This window comes from Papio anubis, chromosome 7 (assembly GCF_008728515.1).
Source record: "Papio anubis isolate 15944 chromosome 7, Panubis1.0, whole genome shotgun sequence".
NCBI classification, from domain to species: domain Eukaryota; kingdom Metazoa; phylum Chordata; class Mammalia; order Primates; family Cercopithecidae; genus Papio; species Papio anubis.
Window position 1 is genome coordinate 5153541 of NC_044982.1, and position 18594 is coordinate 5172134.

Genomic DNA, 18594 nt, shown 5'->3' on the forward strand with positions numbered 1-18594 from the left:
GACTGTGCCAGATGCAGTGGCTCACGCCTGTAATCCCAGACCTTTCAAAGGCCAAGGATGCAGGAGTGCTTGAGCCCAGGAGTTCAAGACCAGGTTGGGTGACATAGTGAGACATTATCACTACCAAAAAATACAAAAATTAGCTGGGCGCGGTGGCGCATGCCTGTGGTCGGTCCCAGCTAGTCAGAAGATTAAGGTGGGGGGATCACCTGAGCCGGGGGAGGTGGAGGCCGAGGCTGCAGTAAGCCTAGATTGCACCACTGCACTCCAGCTTGGGGACAGAGTGAAATCCTGTCTCAAAAAAAGAGGGGGAGAGAAAGAGAGATTGTACTCATGCAGCACCATGGAGCTTACCTTGATGGGCACACTTGGGTGAGCCTCCTACTTTCCGTGATACTTGACATCCATATCTGAAAAAATAGGGAGGATATGACCAAACTTCCAAAATGTAAGTCTTTATTCTGAAGTAGTTTAAGACTCACAAGAAGTTGTGAAAATAGCACAGAGTTCTGGTGCAGGCTGGGGCTTACGTAAAGAGAATTCAGCATAGTTTGTGGAAAAAGCTGGCTGGGTTCACCTGAGGCCTAAAATTTCCTGGTAATCAATGGCTATTCCAGAAGTCACCAGGGTTAAAAGTTGTTCTCAGAACGTTCGTGTGGTGTACCTGGGAGGCCAGCAGCTCCTGGAGCGATTGGCCGCCCGCCGCATGGCCAGGGTGTCCTACGGCCCGCCTGCGAAGGACAGTCCTGCTCGTGATAAGCCTGCTCGCTGTAGCTGCAAGCTGACATTTAAGGTTTCTCGTCTCCCAAGGAGCTAGTCCAAAGGGTTATGTAAGTTTTCTGTCTTAGACACACTCAAAAAACACATCAAAACAATACAAAATGTCTACTGAAACTGCATGAGCGCTAAGAAGGCAGGAAGCGCTTCTCCTTCCATTTATAACCAGCCTTTCCTGGCCCAAGGCCTTTGGCTGAATCCTTTGAGGAAATTTTGTCTTGTTTCAGGGCTGCCTGGTGGCAGATTGGCCTGTGCCACATTTTGACCCAATGGTATTAGCTGATTTCTGCCCTTTCTTTTTCTTTTCTTTTTCTTCTTTCTTTCTCTTTCTTTCTTTCTTTCTTTCTTTCTTTCTTTCTTTCTTTCTTTCTTTCTTTCTTTCTTTCTTTCTTTCTTTCTTTCTTTCTTTTTTTGAGTGGGAGTCTCAGTCTTTGCCCAAGCTGGAGTGCAATGGCACGATCTCGGCTCACTGCAACTTCGGCCTCCTGTGTTCAAGCAATTCTCCTGCCTCAGCCTCCCGAGTAGCTGAGATTACAGGCCACTGCCACCACACCCGGCTAATTTTTGTGTTTAGTAGAGATGAGGTTTCACCATGTTGGTCAGGCTGGTCTTGAACTCCTGACTTCAAATGATCCACCTGCCTTGGCCTCCCAAAGTGCTGGGATTACAGGTGTGAGCCACCACGCCCAGCCAATTTTTGTCCTTTCTAGAGGTGCTATTGAGACAGAGCTAGCCCAGCAGGGTCCCCATGGGCTCAGGGACAGAAGAGCATCAGAGAGGGATGAAATGGTTCAGGTTTTCATGGGTACCTGTGTCCAAGAAGGCCTCTCCTGACATCACGCGTTCATGAAGCGTCTGGTCCATCTCTGTGTCCTCAGACTTTAAAATGAAAGGTCGTATGCTTTTCTTTCCAAGTTTCCTTCTAATTCAAGAACTCTGTGTTTGTGGATCCTCCGACATTTGGAAAAATTTCCCCAAACCAGGTCTCTAAGTCTGTACAAGACCTTGTCAGCCATTGACTGCCTGTGCCAAGTAGAACCTGTGCTTCCTGGCCAGAGCTGCTCCAGGGGCCCTGAGGGAAGATGTGGGCGCCCTAGGTCTTTGATTATTTTATCCATCTTATCTCACCAGCATTTAAATCATCTCAGTATTTAAGCTTTTTGTGATATAAAGATAAGACCAGACCCTTGAACAAGTGAAAATGGAGTGAAACGGGAGTGAAAACCATCTTTCTAAGGAGCTGTTTATTTAAAGTGACAATTTAAGCCCCTTACAGATACCTGCTTACCTCTTAGCTGAGTTTCAATGCCTGCAATGGATGAATTTACCAGCTTTCAGCCTTGTTCTGTACTTAGAATCTTGTGGTGCGTAGACCATTGCTTGGTTCTTGGGCTCGTTTCCATGTATTATATAATTTTTTTCTGGATACGCTTATTTAATACCATGTCTCAATGCAGAACTTGGTCTCCGAAGCTGCCAACAGTTGTCTGTTCTACTCTTGGATGTATTTCAAGTTGTTGAGAGCAGTGATTTCTAAGGCTGCCTGGGCTGAGGATTCTTACACAGGTAGTGGAGAGTGGAAACTCAGCCTGTGGGGAGCAGAGACAAATTATCTCTGAGAATCCAGCCTTGAATTTAGTGAGATCCAATTGTATCCGATGAACTTGGGGCATGATCAAAGATGAGCCGGGTGCACCGTTGGGGTCCTCCTGGGCGTCTTTGAATTGTCCGTGTTGATATGCATCCGCCTGCCCCACACCCTGCCTCCTGACAGGTCTTCATAGCAGCCCTACGTACTGAATGACATTCCCGTGTTTCCTTTTTCCCTCCCACATTCAATAAGCACCTACTGTTTGCCAGGATGGATGCTGGGACTACAGACATTGGTAAGACTTGGTTCCTGCCTTCCTGAAACACACGTTCTGGTCAGAGGCTGACACTGAACCAATCTTCATGAATCCATGCAGTAAGGGCTGAGCTAGAGACATATGCGGACTGTTCGCTTTCCAACTTGGAGGCTTGGGAGGAGTGCAGGGGTTCTCCAGAAAGCAGAGGAGGTAGAGAGGGCCCCAGGAAAACCATGGCAGCATGAGAGCACAAGGTGTGTTTAGGGAGACAAGATTGACCTGTGTTAGGTTATGGAGAAGCGGCAGCAGGTGGACGGCGGATGGGTGGGTGGGCTCCCTCATGGTGGATCTCGAAAACTGAGCCAAGGTGGTTTGGATGTTATCTAGTAGGTAAGGGGACAACTTTCCGTGTTGGTTTCTTCTTTTTTTTTTTTCTAAGTATAGGAGTGACATGTTTTGAGATACATCTTAGGAGGAACGCCCTGGAGTGCTGGACTGCTGAAGGGAGAGACTGGAAGTTGGTCGTTTGGTGAAGGGCTTGGTGCAGTGTTCACCAGCATGAGTTCAAAGAGCTCTGCTCCCCAGGAGAAGGAGCTCTGTATTTGATCCAGCCTCTGAGGAGTTTCTCAGGTGAGATGTGCTCTTTGCCCCAGCTCAGGTGTCTTTGGCGGCCGTTCAAATCTACTTTGGCCTGTTCTATTCAGTGAATTTCTTTAATGTACTTCAGACACCTCCTGGGTTGCTTATGCTCACACGTATGTTCTGCTACAGGAGAGGTAAAGAAACTTTTATCTTGTTTGAGCTACTGTTGTCCTGGGGTCTCATTTGAGCAGGTGATCTCCTATCCTAATCCAGCCCTCTGGTCCTGTGTGCTGCCCTGGTTGTTCAAGCCATCCTTCTCTTCCAGGTCTCTCTGGAGCATCAGTGCACTCCTGTCAACTTGGTGTCCTCGGGTTCCCCTGGTGTGCCCATTCTCTTTTCTCTACCCACCCATAGTTGGTCAAGCTTACGAGGCCCAGCTCAGGAGGGCAGTTTCCGACGGTGCGATTTGGTCAGGTCACCTGGCCTACGTGAGCCTGAGTTTTCCCATCCGTATAATGTGAATGACCGTAGCAGTGATGTTTCAGGCACTGGTCTGAACTACTTGCATGTATCAGCACCCCGAATCCCTACGGCAGCGCTGCTGGTGAGGGCTCCTTATTATCACCATCTCACAACCGATGAAAATAAGCCACAGGAAGCCCAAACAGGAAGAAAACAGCTATGCCACAGTGTGGAGAGGAAAAACAGGGTGGAAAATACAGAAAAGAAGCGTGAGATGTATGGGAAACAGTCAACATGTCTAATATTTGTGTAACTGAAGTCTGCAAAGGAAAAGAAAGAGAGAGAGAGAATGAGGGAGAAGCAGAATTTGAAGTTAGATCAGCTATAGTTATCAAAAAATGTAGAAAACACAAAGCCACAGATTCAATAATTACTATGAACCCAGCAAAATATACCTACAAAGAAGAGTACACTGAGGTACATTACAGTAAAATAGCTGAAGAAACAATTCCAAAGAGAGAAACTTAAAAGAAGCTAGAAATAGAAGATGCACTCCCTTCAAAGGAACAGCACTAAGATTTAAAGGTGACATCTCAACAGAAAGGATGGAAGCTAGAAAATGATGGAATGCTATCTTCAACATACTCAAAGAAATAACCAAAGTCTATGCCAGTGAAATTATCCTTCAAAAGAAAGATGAAACGAAGACATTTTCAAACAAATAGAAACTGAGAAAACTTGTGGCTGGCAACCACACACTAAAGGAAATACTAAAGGATATTTGTTAGGCAGGAGGAAAATGATCCCAAATAGAACAGCACCAATGCAGGAAGAAATAAAAGCAGCACAGAAGGCAAATATGTGACCAAATCAAAATGGATGTTGACTATATGGAGCAACCAAAGTAATAATAACATCCTGTGGAATGTAACATTCGTAGCAAATGAAGACACATGAAAACAGTGGCCAAAAGGCATCAAAGAATTAAATTAAGTCAAAGTGTTCTAAGGTCCTTGCATTACCAGGAAGTGATAAAGGTATTTACTTTATTAGAGTAACTATACACTTTATAAGAGTATCTGTTAAGAGAATAGTAAGAATGAACAGGTTAATAAAGGAGGACACGAGATAATAAAATGCACAAAATTAATCCAAAAGAAGAAAGAAATGGAGAGAAAAAGAACATAAAACAAGTGTGAACACATCAAAACCAGAAAGCTAGATGGAAGGTTTCAATGAAAAGTCACACTACTGGTACATGAGGGAGCTGGGACTGAAACCCACGTAGTTGGCATATGCTTTCCATCATCACGATGCACTTTCTTCACAAAATGTTCATAGCAATAAATTACACCTCACAAAGTTATTTTTAGAATGAAATATGGTGGTGAACATTTCTTGCAAATTATGAAATGTCACATGGTTATTAATTGTGCAATTGTGAAAAAAAGAATCAGTATTTGTGTCCCTTATAGCATCTGACATAGCTCTGAGCACATAATGGAAGAACTTCTGCTTGGTACAGCACCATCTCTCTCTCTCTCTCTCTCTCTCTCTCTCTATTTTTTTTCCAAAAGCTAATCCACATCTCGCATTGCTTTAAAGATTCAGACATCAGAATTTTGCTCTGACCATGAAAGAGTACTGTGTCTGAGCTTACCCTAGCACTATTAACAAAATGAATAGTAGATAAAATGTATAAAACAACTTTCTCATACATTGGACATCAATAAGCATAGGATTATAATGCAAGGGAGTACCAGACAGGAGGGGGTTACACAGAGAAAGACCTACAGAAATTGCCTAAGAGTTCCTTGAGTCTTTGGCCAAATACTTTTCTGCATTTGCATAAGGTTAAGCTCTATGAGGCCAGGCTAAGAACAGTTTCTAGGAAAGGGTAGTTACTAGGAAGCTGTAAGGTGATAATTTTCAGACCTCATGCAGGGTTTGGAATGATGTAAGACCCCACCAGTAAAAGAAGAGAGGCTTCATTGGATACACAGGGCATTCAATGAAGAACAGAGGGGCCTTGCTGTAGCAGTGGGGCTACCCTGGCCTTAAGGAAAGGCTGTTCTGAGCCTTCCTTAAAATGGCTTCAAAACGAGCCTCAAAAGGCTCAAGGAGATTTGCAGGTAACTTAACTGCCTGCTACTTTTTATGGGAATAAAACAAACCCTGGTACATGCAAACATAAAACTCACAGTGTCTATCATCTGATCAAAATTTACTAGACATGTCATTATGTGGGAAAACATGACCCGTAAACAAGGGAAAGATCGGTCAATGGAAGTAGGCTCAGAAATGACAAAAGATGATAGCATCAGCATAAAAGACATTGAAACAGCTGTTAGAAATATGTGTAACATGCTTAAGGATGTGAAAGATAACATTAGCATAATGGGGAGAACAAGAGACGATATAAAAAACGAGAACCAGGTGTGACTTCTAGAGATGGAGAATGGAATAACCTGAGATAAAATATTTACTGGGTAAACTTACAGTAGACTCCACACCGCAGGGGGAAAAAAAAAACCACAGCAGAGCAGTATATGTGAATATGTAGCAACAGAAACCATCCAAAATGAAGCCCATACAGAAAAAAGACTGAAAGAAAACAGAGTATCAGTGATCCCTGGGAAAATATCAGCTGGTCTAGCAAACACGTAATTAAAATCACAGAAGGAGAAGAGTAGGGAACAGAAAAGTATTTGAGGTAACAATGGCTGAAAAAAAATTGTCTAATGAAAACTATAAACCCACAGATCCAAGAATCTTTATAAAACTCAAGCAGGACACACACATACACACAGACACACACACACATACACAGACACACACACACACAGACACACACACACACAGACACACAGACACACACACACAGACACACACACATACACACACACATACACACACACACAGACACACACACACAGACACACACACACACACACACACACCCCAGGCACATCATAATCAAATTGCTAAAAATCGAGGATGTAAAGAAAACGTCTTTAAAGCAGCTAAAGACTAAAGACACTTTACATATAAAGGAACAAGATAACAATACTGCTGATTTCTAATGCAAATTAGAGACAATGAAATGACATCTTTAAAGTGCTGAAAGAAACAAACAAGCAAAAACACTGTAAATCCAGAATTATATACCCAAGGAAAATATATCAAAAATAAAGTTGAAATCTGTACTTGTATGGAAAAAAAATATCTGTATAGATGTGTTGTGAGCAGACCTGTATAAGAAATGTTAAAAGGGCTGGGTGTAGTGGCTCACACCTATAATCTCAACACTTTGGGAAGCTGAGGCAGGAGGATCACCTGAGGCCAAGAGTGCGAGACCAGGCTAAGCAACACAGTGAGAACTCATCTCTAAAAAAATAAAAATAGGAAATTATCCAGGTGTGGTGGTGCACACCTGTAGTCCTAGCTATTCAAGAGGCCAAGGTGGGAGGATCATTTGAGCTCAGGAGTTTGAGGCTGCAGTGAGCTATGGTTGTGACACTGCACTCCAGTCTGGGCATAAAAGCCAGACTCCACCTATAAAAAGAAATAAAAATAAAAAAGTAAAAAAATAAAAGATAAATGTTTAAGGAAGTTCTTCTAGCAAAAAAGTATGATACTAGATGGAAACTTGGGTCTATACAAAGTAATTCAAAGTTATGGAAATGTTAAATATGTAAGAAGATATAATTTTTCATTTTAAAATTTCTTTATAGGTAATTGTCTAAAACAAACATTGAATTGTGGAGCTTATTGCCTATGTAGGAATAAAATTTATGATAGCAAAACACAAAGGACAAGAGAATGGGAAGTAAAACTATAGTCGTCCCTTAGCATACATGGAGAATCAGTCCCAGAACCCCTGAGTACACCACACACACTCAAGTCCCATAGTTGGCCTATCCCGTGAAAGCCATATTTTCTATCTGAGTTTGGTTGAAAAAAAAATCTGCGTGTAAGTGGATCCACGCAGCTCCAACCCATGTTGTTCAAGGGTCAACTGCACTGTTATAGGGTTCTTAAGTTGTATGTCACATGGTATAATGTTATTTAAAGGTGACTGTGTTAAGGTAAATTGCATATTGCAAATTATAGAGCACCCCTCTAAAATAATAAAACAAAGAGGTGTAGTTCATAAATCAATAACACAGATAAAATGGAAGGTTAAATACAGCTAATTAAAAGAGAGAAGAAAAAGAACAAAGAACAAAATGGATATATAGAACCTACATAGCAAGAAAGTAATGTAATGGATATGTATATCAAATAGAAATGGTTCAAATGTTCTAATTAAATGGCAGATATTATCAGACTGAATTTGTTTTAAAAGTTACCTATGTATATTCTGTTCATAACAAACCTATGTTAGATATAAAGACACAGTGTTAAAAATAAAAGGACGTAAAAAATTATACCATGCAAATACTTAATCGTAAGAAAGCTGGAATGATTATGGTGAGTATCATTCAAAGTAGACAGCAGAACAAGGAAGATTACCAGGCATACAGAGAGATATTTTATACTGATAATAGGGTTAATTAATTAAGAATTCATAACAATGTCAAATGTGTGCACACCTAATAACAGAGCTTCAGAATGAAGGAAGCAAAATCTGTAAATATTGGAAAGAGAAATGGACAGATCCACAACTATGTTTGGAAATTTCAACATTCCTGTTTCAGGAACTGAGAGAGTATATAGAAAATTAGTAGGGATAGACAAGACTTGTACAACACACTAAACCAACTTGACCTAATTAACAATTATGAAAAACTCTATCCAAAAACTATAGAACATATTCTATAGGTAAACAGAACAGTCACCAAGATAGACTGCTGGGTCAAAAAGCAAACCTTATGAAATAACAAAGGAAAGAAAACATGCAGGATACATTTTCTGACCACAATGGAATTAAAATAGAAATCGACACAGAAATAAATTTGCAAAACCTCTAAATGCCAGAATTTTAAACACAATCTACACTTCTAACAACTTATGGGACAAAAAAGGAACCACAGAGCAATTACAAAATATTTGAACATAGTGAAAATCTAAACAATGTGTGAACTGCAGTGAAAACATTGATTGGGAAAAATTGATCGCTTTAAATGTTTACAGTAGAACAGAATAAAGATCCTAAATCAATGATCACTTTATGCTAGAGGGAAAAAGAGCAAATATAAGCCAAAGTAACTAAGAAGAAGAAAATAATGATGGTAGAAGGGGAAATAAATGAAATAGAAATCAGAAAAACAGTAATGAAAATCAATACAATCAAAACCTGATTCTTTAAAAAGATCAATACAATTGATAAACTTTTAGCTAGAGTGATAAGAAGAGAGAAGGCACAAATTACCAATATTGGGACTGAAAGAAAGGGATATCACTAAACATTTTACAGTCATTAAAAGGAACATAAGGCAATACAACAAACAAATTCAGGCCATAAGTTCTTCAGCCTACATGACATGCACGTATGTCCTGAAAGATGCAAATGAGTGATGAAATAATTGGTACAACAAACCCCCATGACACATGTTTAGCTAGGTACCAAACCTGCACATCTTGCAAATGTAGCCCTGAGCTTAAAGTGAAAGAAAAAAAGGATGCACATGATCAAAACTGATTTAAGAAGAAATAAAACCACTGAATGGCTCTATATTCATTATTGAAATTGAATTTGTAATAACACACTTTCCCATAAAAATTACAATGCAGATTACCTCATGGGTGAATTATAGCAAATATTTAAGTCATAATTAATAGCAATCCTACATAAAGTCTTTGAGAAAAATAGAGTAGGATGGAAAGATTGTCTAACTCATTTTAAATAGAGTAGGATGGAAAGATTTCCTGACTCTGTATAAGTTCAATACCAAGCCCAGATGATGCCTTTATTGGAAAATAAAACTAAAGACCAATAACTCTTGTGAACTTAGAAGCAAAAATTCCTTAACAAAATATTATCAAATTAAGTCTGGCAATATATCAAAAGAATACTATGATCAAGTAGGATTACCCCAGAATTGTAAGGCTGGTTTAACATTACAGAAAATTGATGTAATTCATTATTCATAGAACGAAAGGGAAAAAAACCATATGATTATCTCAATAGTTTCAGAAAAGGTATTTGATAATAATACCCTTTCACGATAAAAGCTCATAGTAAACTGAAACAGAGGGGAATTTTCTCAATTTGATTAAGAGCATCTCTGAAGATCCTATAGCTAACCTGATACTTAACAGTAAAAGACTGAATATTTGCCTCTTAAAATGAGAATCAGAGCAAAGAGGTTCACTCTCACCACTTTTATTCAACATTTTATTGGCAGTCATAGCCGGTTTAGTAAGGTAATCAGAAGAAATGAAAAGCATACAGATTGAAAAATTTGAAATAAAACCATCTTTATTCACAGATGACTGAAGAAAATCCTAAGAAACCTAATTTAAAAGGTTTCTAGAACTAATAAGTGAATTCAGCAGCATTTTAGGAAATGTACATTTCTGTATGCTGGTAAGTAATTTATGGTAGATAAGAAAAACTTGGAATAATTAAGCATAAATTCACCAAAGTATTCAAGGACACTAAAAACATTACACTTCTGAGTGAAGCTAATGTAGACTTAAATAAAGAGATATACCATGTTTATGTATTTGAAGACTCAATAATGTAAAGATGTCCATTATCATCAAGCTAATTTATACATTCTGTGCAATCACAGTAAAGCCCCCAACATAACTGCTTTTTGGTAGAAATGAATAAAGTGTTTCTAAAATGTATATGGGGTTGCAAAGGATGTAGAATAGTCAGAGCAATTTTGAGTAAGTATAACAGTGTTGGAGGACTTAGACTACCGGACTTTAAGACTTACTATAAAGCTTCTGTAGCAAGATAATGTAGACTTCTATAATCAAGACAATGTAGTGTTTGGCTGGCCATACACAGAAAACTGGAACTGGACCCCTTCCTCATATCATATACATTCATTATTGAAACTGATTTAGTAATAACACACTTTCCCCCAAAACCTTATACAAAAATTAACTCAAGATGGATTAAAGTCTTAAATGTGGCCGGGTGCAGTGGCTTACGCCTGTAATCCCAGCACTTTGGGAGGCCAAGGTGGGCAGGTCACCTGAGGTCAGGAGTTCAAGACCAGCCTGGCTAACATGGTGAAACCCTGTCTCTACAAAAATACAAAAAAAGTAACCAGGCATGATGGTAGGTGCCTGTAATCCCAGCTACTCAGGAGGCTGAGGCAGGAGAATCGCTTGAATCCGGGAGGCGGAGGTTGCAGTGAGCCGAGATTGCGCCATTGCATTCCAGCCTGGGCGACAGAGTGAGACTCAATCTCAAAAAAAAAAAAAAAAAAAAAAAAAAAAGACTTACATGTAAAACCCAAAACCATAAAAGCCCTAGAAGAAAACATAGACAATACCATTCAGGACATAGGCATGGACAAAAACTTCATGATGAAAACACCAAAAGCAATTGCAACAAAGCCAAAATTGACACATGGGATCTAATTAAACTAAAGAGCTTCGGCACAGCCAGAAAAACTAGCATCAGAGTGAACAGGCAACCTAGAGAATTGGAGAAAACTGTTGCAATCTACCATCCGACAAAGGTCTAATAGCCAGAATCTACAAGGAAGTTAAACAAATTTACAAGAAAAAACAACCCCATCAAAAAGTGGGCAAAGGATGTGAACAGACACTTCTCAAAAGAAGACATTTATGCAGTCAACAAACACATGAAAAAAAGCTCAACATCACTGATCATTAGAGAAATGCAAATCAAAACCACAATGAGATACCATCTCATTCCAGTCAGAATGGCAGAATGGCAATTATTAAAAAGTCAAGAAACAACAGATGCTGGGGAAGCTGTAGAGAAATAGGAACACTTTTACACTGTTGGTGGGAATGTAAAATAGTTCAACCATCGTGAAAGACAGTGTGGCAATTCCTCAAGGATCTAGAACCAGAAATACCATTTGACTCAGCAATCCTATTGCTGGGTATAAACCCGAAGGAGTATAAATCATTCTACTATAAAGACACATGCACATGTATGTTGATTGCAGCACTATTTACAATCGCAAAGACATGACATGGAACCAACCCAAATACCCAATCAATGATATACTGGATAAAGAAAATGTCATACATATATATGTCATACATGTATGAATACTATACAGCCATAAAAAAGAATGAGATCATATCCTTTGCAGACACATGGATGAAGCTGGAAGCCATCCTCCTCAGCAAACTGACATGGGAACAGAAGCCAAACACTGCATGTTATCACTTACAAGTGGGAGTTGAACAATGAGAACACATGGACACAAGGAGGGGAACATCACACACTGAGGCCTGTTGGTGGGTGGAGGGCAAGGAGGGGAAGATCATTAGGAAAATGTCTAATGCATGTGGGGTGTAGAACCTAGATGATGGATTGATAAGGGCAGCAAACCACCAGGGCACATGTATACCTATGTAACAAACCTGCACATTCTGCATGTGTATCCCAGAACTAAAAGTAAAATAAAATTAAAGTAAAAAAAATAAAAGGTGACGTACTGTTGGCATAAGGTTAGACATATAGATAAATGGAACAGAATAAAGGGGTCTAGAAATAGACCAGGCATATGTGATCAATTGAGTTTTGACAAAAGTAGTAAAGTTCAAGTGGAGAATTAAGATGCAGCAAGTGTTGCTGAAACAACTGCATATCCACATGGAAAAATGTAAAACTTGACTCTAGTCTCATGCCATATTAAAACAAAAGCTAACTTCAAGTGAGGTATAGACCTATACCTAAAATCTGAAAGAATAAAATTTGTGGAAGAAAACATTGGAAAAATCTGAAGTAGGCAACGATTTCTTAGATAAGACACAGATATGCAAATCCTAACATCTAGAAAATTAATTTGAAATTAATCAAAATCATAAACTTACTCTTCAGAATATACTGTTAAGAATATTATAAGCCAAGACAAAGAATGGAAGAAAATGTTCATCATACATAACTTAACAAAATCTTGTACCTGGAATGTATAAAGAAGTTTTGAAACTCTGTACTATGAAGTCAAAAATTGTATTAATATTAGAAGAATTTTCTGCAGACTTAAAATAGGCTTACATTACGTTGTACCCTGTAAATATGCATAATTATTATGTGTCAATTATAAATTTTCAAATTAATTAAAAATGCATTTTCTAAAAAAATTATACCTTTAAGCTCAAGGGGCAAAAAGTATTTCTTTTGATATTGCTGCTTCCACACAAGATAGAGTCCCAGGGGCTCTATTTACTCCCTGCCTGAAATGACGGAAAAATTAAAAAGTAAAAACCAGACAAAGATATGAAACAACAGTTCTTAAGTCCCTGGATATCAGGCAACAAAGGACATAGGTTCCCAAGAAATGGGAAATGATTGAGTGAGCCCTAGGATTTCCCCAGCTTACTTACTGTCTTGACAAAGTTTCCAGGCTGCAGCACAAGGAAGGGGGACCCAGATGGAGGCTGGCTGGCTTGCTAAGTTGAGGACAAGGAGCTGAGAGTCTGGGGAAACCAAGGTATCTAGAATTTGCAGTGCAGAACAGTGGGGAGGAGGTAAGTACACAGGATGAATTCCAGAGAACTGCAAAAGTTCCCTCTGTAGTATTCAGCAGAACTCTGATGAGCATATGCATGTGACGAAATTACCTGAAGTTGGGGGAAAACGCTCAAAAGGCATGCGTACAGGGCCAGGAATAATGCCTGATTCCACCAGCCAGACTGGAAAAACTCATAACTCATGGGCCACTGGTAGAATTCTCAGAAAAGTCTTGCTTCAGTGGTGGGGAATAATTAGACTTAGGCTGAGCACTGTTCCAGACCCACCTAATAAATCATAAAAACAAGACCTGAAAGGATCGACTGTTTCCAAGTAACTTAATGTCAACCTCAAATTATGCCAAGAAAGTTCAGGGATATTTATAGAAATAAATAAAAATACTTCTGCACCCAACAAGGTAAAATTCACAATGTCTGGCATCTGATCACAGATTACCAGACACGCAAAGAAGCAGAAAAACATGACCCATCATGAGGAGAATAAACGATCAATCAAAATTAGTCAAGAACTGGCAAAGTTGTTAGAGTTAGTAGGCAAGGGCATTAAAATGGCTATTATAACCGTACTCCATATGTTAACAAAATTAAGTAGAGACATGGAAGATATACAATATATACAGACATGAAGATGACAATGTGTGAAATGAAAAATACAATGGATTGGATTAACAGAAGATCAGACATTACAGAAAAAAAGATTAAGGAACTTGAAGACATAGCAATAGAAACTATCCAAAATGAAACACACAGAGAAGAAAAGAACTTGAAAATAACCCCAGAGCATCAGTGATTTGTGGAAAAACTTCAAGTGGCCTAATATAAGTGTAACTGGAATCCTTGAAATTGGGGGGAGTAGGGGAGACAGCAAAGACATTTCAAGAAATAACCCCCAAATTTTCCAGTTTCTATGAAAACTGTCAACTTACAGATCCAGGAATCTCAATGAACCCCAAGGAAAATAAATATGATAGAAAAATATGTCAATAATTAATCATAATTAAGTTGGTCAAAACCAATAAAGAAAGTGTTATAAGGGGTAGAGAAAAAAAAAAAGATGCAGAAGTAGAGAGGAACAAAGATAAGGATGACGGCAGATTTATCATAGGAAATGATGTAAGTGAGGAGACAGTGGAGCAACATCTTTAAAGTACTGAAAAGAAAATACTCTCCACCCAGCATTCCATACCCAGAGATTTTCAAATTTTTCAAATGTGAAGGGGCAATAAAGTTGATTTCAGACATACAAAAATCCAAAATAATTTATTATTAGTGACTGACACTACAGGAAATATTAAAGAAAGTCCTTTAGGCAAAATGAAAATGGTATCAGACAGAAATGTGGATCAACTCAAAGGAATGAAGAAGACCAAAAATGATAACTACATGGGTAAATATAGAAGATGGTTTCTTATTATTTCAATCTCTTTAAAGATAGTTGGCTATTTGAACAAAAATAACAATGAAGTTTGGGGTTTATGAGATAAGTGTAAATTAAATGTATTAAATAGCATCAAGACTGAGTTAGGAGAAATAGAAGTAAAGTTCTTATAAGTGAAATGGTATTATTTGAGGGTGATAATATAATAAGTGAAGATGTATGCTATGGACCCTCACACAACCATTACAATTCAAAACAAAGACATACAGCTAATAAGCCAACAATGAGGATAAAATGGAATTCTTTGTATGAATCATTGTAAAGACAGATCTAATGTATAACAACAAATCTAATGTACAATTTTTGAATGGGGTTGTCATTGCAAGGGGAAGAAGCAGTTGGCTGAAAATGAGTTCATGGGAATTTTCTGGAATGATGGAAATATTCTATACCTGGTTACTCAAGTATAAACAATCATCTGGAGACTTAAAATGAATCCATTTTATTGTATAAAAATGATACCTTTAATCCTCAAAGTGGACTAAAAATGCTTCTTATTTGTCATCACTGTTATCATCATCACCACCATTATCAACAGTAACCACATCACTAAGAGTAGTAATATTTACTTAATACTCATTATATGCCAGTAACTAAGCTAGGTGCTTTCTTTATATGTGCTAAATCTTTTAGTTGTCATGTCATAATCATATAAGTTAGTGTCTTTGTGATGCTGTAACAGCATAACTGGTAATGGGTAATTTATAAGCAACAGAAACTGACTTCTCACAGTTCTAGAGGCTGGGAATTCCAAGACCAAGTTTCCAGCAACTGGCAAGGGCTGCTCTCTGCTTCCAAGATGGCATCTTGAATGCTAAGATCTCTGGAGGAGAGGAACGCTGTGTCAAGCCCTTTCATGCTGACATTAATCCATTCATGAGAGCTCTGCCCAAACACCTTTCAAAAGGCCTCACCTCCACCACTGCACTCCAGCCTGGGCAACAGAGCAAGACTGTGTCTTAAAAAAAAAAAAAAAAGACCTCACTTCCTGACACTGTTGAATTGGGAATTCCAGCACATAATTTTGTGAGATACATTCAGACCCTAGTAGAGAGGTAATTTTATTAGCTCTGATTTATTGATGAGAAAACTCAGGCTTAGTGAATTTCAAGGTGGGGATTTAATTTCTGGCAGTATAACTCAAGAGGCCAGTAGATTAACTGTCGTGCCCTTCCTTGTCCATAGGAATAACAGTTATATTTCTCCCTGGAAAAGAATCATACAGCTCAAACCACAATATAAATGCAAATTGCTGATTATTATTGCAAATTCCCTTCCGCCAGCTGTACTGTTTCCTAAAGTGCCCATCACCCCGTCTTGAGAGAGCTCATTGGGTTGTGTTCGGCTCAGGATAGTCTCTGATCTGAAGAACTGTGAAAAATTAAGAAACAAGGCAGGTCACAAAGGATTGTAATGAAATGATTACCACCCTAATCCTAGCATAGGATAAAGCTGATGTGGTCGTAGGCTCTGAAAAGAAAGGCAGAGAGCATTATCTTTGAAGTGAGGGGAGGGAGCCGTGTTTCTAAGTCAAAAAGTACTTAATGACTATATGTACAAGAAGATCTCAGTTAGGTAGGAAAATATATATATAAACACACACATCAATATATAGGGACATGTACACAGATAAAAAGACTAGAAGGAAATGCACCCAGTTGATACAGCTATTATTTTCATAGGTTGGGATTGCATATGGTTTATACTTCTTTCCTATTATTTATCTGTATTTTTCATATTTTCTTGAGTAAACATATGTTACTTGTACACTCAGCAAAGAGTTGATTTTTAAGGAAATGAAAAGTGCTTTCAACATGAGAAATTAAGTGCTACGGATACTGAATTTCAGTCTTAGAAGTAAGGGCTTAAGTAAAATGAAGATGTATTCCAAGTACAGGGGAGTGGAACGGTCCAAGACAGTCTCTCCAGTTTGTGCTGGCCCCTCACAGAGGCTGAGCCTACCCATTAAAGACTTCTTCTGGGGTCTGGGATGTGTGCTCTTGTTCATGGCTGCTGATGTTCACAGTGTTCTTCTGAAAGGACTCTTCAGGAGTTGGTGGCTAAATATTTAGAAAAATGGAGATTTTCCTTCCAAAATCAAAAGGCTGGGTTACATAGAGCTTTGCACTTTTTACCCATCTTGGCCAGTGAGAAGTCTCGGATGTCAGGTCTGCAAACTCGTTCCAGGGGTTTGAGCCACAATCATTTTTATTTTCTCTGTTAATTTTCCTCTTTTACTTCTGCTGGTTTGGCCTGCTATCACTAAAGTGGAAGATATTTGGAATTGACATAATTTGATCTTTCGTTCTACTGCACAGCCCTTTCTTTTTAGGGAGCTCATTAAGCATTGTGAGAAAGTGTTGGAGGGGAGAGTGCAGTGTACGAGGTGAGACAGGACTCTGGACTTTTGTCCCCAGCTCTCTCTCTTGTGGCCTCCATGGCCTTGAACAATGACTTAACCTCTCTGTGCTTTGAAGACATGAATCATACAAAAGATGATGTTTGACATGTATTTAGACTGCAAAGCAGAGGGAGAAACAACCTACAAACCAATAACTTGCACCTACTTGCTCCCTGCCTCTCCCAGAGATAATCACTACTTTCTATCAATTTCTTATATACCCTTCCTTAAAAAAATGTCAGTCTTATTTTTATGCCTGCTATCATATGGGGATGTTTGTCCCCTCCAAACCTCATGTTGAAGTTTGATTCCCAGTGTTGGAGGTGAGACCTCATGGGAGGTCTTAGGGTCATGGGGACAGATCCCTCATGAATGGCTTGACACTGCCACACAGTGATGAATGAGTTCTCACTTTATTGGTCCTCACAATATTTGGTTGTCAAAAAGAGCCTGGCCCCTGCCCTGTCTCTTGCTTCCGGTCTTACCATGTGATCTCTGCGCATGCCGGCTCCCCTCTGCCTTCTGCTGTGAGTGGAAGTGGCCTGAGGCTCTCACAGGGTGCCCAGTCTTTCAGCCAGAAGAGTGTGAGCCAAATAAACCTCTTTTCTTTATAAAGCTTTAGGTATTCCTTTACAGCAACACTAAGCAGACTGAGGTAATGCCTAAGGATATATTGTTTAATTTTACTTGCTTTTGAATTCTATAAAAATATTATGTTGCTTCATGTAGCTATAGTTTATTTATCTTCATTGTTGCATTATATTCCATTGTGAGGGGTGTTTGGTTAGTTTCTCTTATAGATATATACCTAGGAGTGGGGTTGTTGGGTCATTAAGTATGCAAGTGTTCACCTTTACAAAATAATGCCAAATTGGTTTCCAAAGTGTTTGTATCAACTCATACTCCTCCTAGCAATGTAGAAGAGTATCTGTTGGGCCAGGTGTGGTGGCTCATACTTGTAATCCCAGCACTTTGGGAGGCTGAGGCAGGAGTATTGCTTGAGCCCAGGAGGTCGAGGCTGCATGCAGCGAGTCATGACTTTGTCACTGCACTCCAGCCTGAGCAACAGAGAGAGACCCTGTCTCAAAAAATAAAAAAGTATTTGTTTATATTTTCTCCAACACCTAATGCAATCAGACTTTTTAATTTTTGCCAAGAAAGTGTAAAATGATTGATTATTATGACCTATATTGTGTTATTTTTTTCTGACTAGTGATGATACTGAGCCCTTTTTATAAATGTATTGGCACTTGTGCTTTTTCTGTAAAATGACAATGTGGTTTGCTCATTTTTAATATAATTTTTTTCTAACTGGTTTGAAGGAGTTCCTTATATATTTTAGATACTAGTTCTTTGTTCCTTATATGTGTTTCAAGCATTAAATCCCAGTTTGTGGCTTTTCTTTCCATAGTTTTGTGGTGGCTTTTGATTAACATAAATTGCCT